Here is a 5925-nt window from a genome sequence, read left to right as displayed (position 1 = left end):
ACTGCCTCGGAAACCCAAGGAGGGGTCGCTATGAGTCAGGTCCGACTCGACGGCACATAACAACAACAACAACAACATAATGCCTAGGATATTGCTCTCCAAGTGTTCCATTTCATTTTATGACAACTTCCAGTTTTCCTAGATTCATACTTTGTACATTCCACATTCCGATTATTAACGGATATTTGCAGCTTTTTTTTTTTTAATCAGCAAATGAAGGTCCTGAGAGCTTTAGTCTATCCATGTCACTGATGTTGACTCTACTTTGAGGAGGCAGGTCTTCCCCGGTCATATTTTGAGTCTTTTTCAGCCCGAGGGGCTCATCTTCCAGCACTATATCAGACAATGTTCTGCAGCTATCCATAAGGTTTTCACCGGCCACTTCTCTTGGAAATAGATTGCGAGGTCCTTTCTCCTAGCCTGTCTTAGTCAGGAAGCTCCACTGAAACCTATTCCCATGGGTGATGCTGCTGGTATTTGAAATACTGGTGGCACAACTTCTAGAATCACAGTAACGTGCAAGCCACCATAGTATGACAAACTGACAGACAAGTGGTGAGTCATTAAAAAGACAAAACAAACAAACAAAAAAATGACCAAATGGATGTCAGAAGAGACTGCTCTGGAATGTAGAGTAGCTGAAACGAATGGAAACGATAATGATGCAAAAGAACTGAACAGAAGATTTCAAAGGGCAGCTTGAGAAGATAAAGTAAATTATCATAACGAAATGTGCAAAGACCTGGAGCTAGAAAACTAAATGGGAAGAACACATTCAGCATTTCTCAAGTGAAAAGAACTGAAGAAAACAAAGCAAGCTTTGAGTTGCAACACTGAAGATTCTATGGGCAAAATACTGAACAATGGAGGAAGCATCAAAAGAAGATAGAAGGAATACACAGAGTCGCTGTACCAAAAAGAATTGGTTGACATTCAATCATTTCAGGAAGTAGCATATGATCAAGAACCAATGGTATTGAAGGATGAAGTCCAAGCTGCACTGAAAGAACTGGTGAAAAACAAGTCTCCAGGAATTGACAGAATATCCATTGAGATGTTTCAACAAACAGATGCAACACTGGAGGTGCTAACATGTTTATGCCAAGAAATTTGGAAGACAGCTACCTGGTCAACTGACTGGAAGAGATCCATATCTGTGCCATTCCAAAGAAAGATGATCCAACAGAATGTGGAAATTATCAAACAAGATTATTAATATCACACACCAGTAAAACTTTGCTGAAGATAATTAAAAAAACAATTGCAGGAGTATATTAACAGGAAACTTCCAGAAATTCAAGCTGGATTCAGAAGAGGGTATGGAACAAAGGATATCATTGCTGATATCAGATGGATCTTGGCTGAAAGCAAAAAATACCACAAAGATGTTTACTTGTGTTTGATTGACTATGCAAAGGCATTCGATTGTGTAAATCATAACAAATTATGGATAACATTGTGAATAATGGGAATTCCAGAACACTTAGTTGTGTTCATGAGGAACCTGTATATAGACCAAGAGGCAGTTGTTTGAACAGAACATGGGGATACTGCATGGTTTAAAATCAGGAAAGGTGTGTGTCAGGGTTGTATCCTTTAACCACATTTATTCAATTTGTATGCTGAGCAAATAATCCAAGAAGCTGGACTATATGAAGAAGACTGGCATCACGACTGGAGGAAGACTGCAACCTCTGATATGCAGATGACACAACCTTGCTTGCTGGAAGTAAAAATGACTTGAAGCACTTCCTGTTGAAGATCAAAGACTACAGTCTTTGATTACACTTCAATATAAAGATTGGATTACACTTCAATATAAAGAAAACTAAAACCCTCACAACTGGACCAATAAGCAACATCATAGTAAATGGAGAAAAGATTGAAGTTGTGAAGGATTTCATTTTACTTAGACCCACAATCAACGCCCAGGGTAGCAGCAGTCAAGCAATCAATTGATGTATTCCATTTGGCAAATCTGCAAAAGACCTCTTTACAGTGTTAAAGAGCAAAAAGGGCATGGGGACGGCATGTTCTGACATCCTCTATCTTTACAAGAGGAGAAAGAATCACCATCAACAGCCCAAGGCTTATTCTTATGAGACCAGACAAGCCACCTCTCACCTCTCCCAGCCTTTTTACCAACTCTGGTACCAGCGGTCCTGCCCACGGCACTCACTAATTTACTGTTGGTTTTGATAATTCATTGGAATATCTACCCAGAACTCCCAGACAATAGTCACAATTATAGGGTTTATTAGGGAAGTAACAGGTTACAATTCAGGTTCAGTGCAGTGAAAGGCTTAATACGGCCCTTCCAGCCATCGTCCTCCATTTTGTGATGTATTGTAAATCCTAGTCTTTATGCCTCAACCCAGGAGTAAATTAGTGAGTGCCATGGGCAGGACAGCTGGTGCCAGAGTTGGTAAAAAGGCTGGGAGAAGTGAGAGGTGGCTTGTCTGGTCTTATAATAAGCCTTGGGCTGTTGATGGTGATTCTTTCTCCTCTTGTGAAGTTAGAGGAGGTCAGAACATGCCATAATACCTAAGGCATTTGACTGCTAACCAGAAAGCTGCCACTCCTCAGAAGGAAGGTTGGGCAATCTACTTCTGTAGACATACCGCTTCAGAAACCCAAGGAGGGGTCTCTATGAGTCTCAATTGACTCAACAGCAGTGAGTTTGGTTTTTTGGTTTGGATGCCTGTTTAGGGTGGGATGTATATTGAGTCTCACCTTGCTGGAGGGTGAAGTTACCACCCTTAGCTTCCATGAGGGTAAATACGTGAATGTTCTGGGAAAGTTTGCTCTCTTGCTCTGGTCCTGCATTTGGTTTGTCATCATCTGGACTTGAGACAGCAGCCATCATCTGACCTGCCAGTTTGGGTTTGTCATCTCTTGCAACCACATGAGTTGGGAGAATCCTCCAGACCTACCCATAGACCTGGGACTTACCAGCCTCCCAGCCTCCCAGCCTCCACCACCACCATGCGAGCCATTTCCTTGGGAGTTTGTGAATTCTGTGAGACATTACAGCAAACTACAGAACCCTAAAACAAGAGGGAGATTACTGAGGGGAGGAAGTGGAGCTGATTTCAGAGATGATGGATTTGCATGGCAGTTTGGAAAAGTTGGACATTTGGGACATCTTTAACCTCCACTTCATAGGGACCAGCCTTATGCTGAGCTTTCTAAGATAAATTATTCAAGCAGGAACACTCTCAGGACACAATTCTTTGATCAGGACAGTCTCCCCGCTATACCCTCAGGCATGACTCTCTGGCCCTTTGCCTCTTGGTCTGGCCTTTGCCCTGTTAGGGCAAGTGTTAAAAAGCTCTTTTTAACTCTGCCAATAGATATACCTAGGTGCACCCCACTCCACCAGCAAGACTCCTGCCCAAAGGCACTCAGCTGTCTTGCTCTGTGGCTGCCAGCAAGCCCACAGCTCCATCTCGTGCCAGTTGGTTCCTAAGCTGGTCGTCTCTGCCAGTCATTGGTAAACGAGGTCCAGTGCAGGGATCTCAGGTCCAAGGACACACTCCACTCCACTTCCAGTTCTCCTCTCTTGATGGCAGTGAGATGCCCCCTTCTGCCTCTAGGAGGGCTCATTTTAAATCTAGCTAAATGACAAAACTAACCAATCCCCGTATTAGGGTTCCATACAGCTTATTTGCATTGCCCCACTCAGTAATCTGGTAGGAGTCACAAAGACTGGTTAGAAAAGTCATACCAGGTAACACTGCACCTGACCCAAGCCAGGGTATTTTCAATCACCTCATATGCTTGCGAAAGTTGGACAATGAATAAGGAGGACTTAAGAAGAATCGATGCCTTTGAATTATGATGCTGGAGAAGAATATTCAATATACTATTGACTGCTAAAAGAACAAACAAATCTGTCTTGGAAGAAGTATAGCCAGAATGTTCCTTAAAAATGAGGATGGGGAGACTTAGTGACATGTACTTTGAATGTGTTATCAGGAGAAATCAGTCCCTGGAGAGGGAGATCACACTTGGTAAAGCAGAAGGTCAGCAAAAAAGAGGAAGATTCTCAATAAGATGGATTGATAGAGTGACTGCAACAACAAGTTCAAACATGGCAATGACCGTGAGGATAGTGCAGCACTGGGAGGCATTTCATTCTGTTGTGCACAGGGTTGCTATGAGTTAGAGCCAACTGGACAGCACCTAACAACAATAACATCAGCCCTGGTGGCACAAGAGTTAAGCTCTTAGCTGCTAATAGAAAGGCTGGAGGTTCCAACTTTCCTTGCTGCTCCATTGGAGAAAAGACCTTGCAATCTGCTCCTGGAAAGATATAGCCTAGAAAATCCTGAGTCACAATGAGGCCAAAATTAACCTGATGGCACCCAACAAAAGAACAGGTATATTTTACTCCTTACGCAAGTCTGTAACTTCACAAAGGTCCTAATTGTGTTGCTTTTTCTCTAAGTCCCTAGGGGTTTACAGAGTTTAGCACGCATATAAATATTGTTGTTGTTATGTGCCATTGAGTCGGACCCGACTCATAGTGACCCTTCCTTGGGTTTCCGAGGCAAAAGTATCACTACTGAAGTAGATTACCCCATCTTCCTTCCGAGGAGTGGCTGTTGGGTCAAGTGCCTTTAGCCACTATGCTACCAGAGCTACTAAATGTAATGACAGATTTTAAGGTACAGAAAAGCAGGACCCTGTGCCTAAGCCTGGGACTGGGGAGTAGTGGGAGCTGCAGGTTTTCTTTCTACAGAGGCAGCACAGTGGGGCACACACAGACCAGAATGAAAGCTAATGGCTCATGCTCTGAGCCCAGCTTGGTAACCAATGTTATCCTAGGGGTCTGAGCCTGCCAGGATACCCCTAATTTCTTTAGCTTCCTTGGGGATGGTGCTCTTTAAAATAATAATAATAATAAAACTTTATTTAGATATAATTTACATTGTATAAACATTTCCCATTTAACACTGACAGTTCGATGGTTTTAATATATATTGAGTTGTGTAACCATCATCATATCTAAATTTAGAACATTTTCATTACTCCAGTAAGAAACCTCATTCCATTAGCAGTCATGCCCATTCTTCTCTCCCTCCCCCTTCCTAGGCAGCCATTAACTGACTTTCTGAGTCTGTGGATTTGCCTATTCTGGATATTTCATATAAATGTAATCATGGAATATTCTTATCTTTAGTGATTGGCTTCTTTCACTTTAATGTTTTTGAGATTCACCTATATTATAACATATATCAATATTTCCTTTTTTTTGTAAGTCTTTCATTCTTTTTTATTGTTGAATAATATTCTATTAAATGGATATACCACACTTCGTTTATCCATCATCAGCTCATGGACACTTGAGTAGTTTCTACATGGGTAGTTTTCCCATAGTATTTTCCCCAACAGATGAGTCCCCATCTCTGAGGCAAAAGTTGCACCTTTCCTATAGTGAGGAAGTAAGCAGTCATTTTGTTTTCTAAATCAAATTTTTTCTTGCTGTACTTAAGTTTCAGTGTGATAAACTTCTCTGGCATTAGTCGCCTCAAGTGGGAAATGAGAAAACTCGACTTCTCTATCTCTAAGGTACCTTGCAGTTCTGACATCTATAGAGACTTCCAAATTCACCTAATTTGAGATTTGGGTTAGGGAGCTGACTAAATGCAGCATTAGATTTGACAGAGCCTGGTTAGGGAAGAGAAGGGAAGATGGGGAAATACTATTCTTTCGCAGCTTCATGAATTTGCCCAGGCCCACCCTGGACTGTGAACCTGAATGCTACTTTACAGAAACACAGAGAGGAATCCCTGTGGTACCTTTCAGATCTTTTTGTGTCACGTGGGTTGAACCACAGTATGACCGTGGAATAAAAGTCAGCCCTGTGGATTCAGATTTAAATAACTTTTGGTGAGTCACCACCATGAACCAGGCACTCTG

The sequence above is a fragment of the Orycteropus afer genome, unplaced genomic scaffold (assembly GCF_000298275.1).
Source record: "Orycteropus afer afer isolate SDZICR_OR568_19922 unplaced genomic scaffold, OryAfe1.0 scaffold00017, whole genome shotgun sequence".
Classification (NCBI taxonomy): domain Eukaryota; kingdom Metazoa; phylum Chordata; class Mammalia; order Tubulidentata; family Orycteropodidae; genus Orycteropus; species Orycteropus afer.
Note: the sequence above shows the minus strand (reverse complement) of the source record.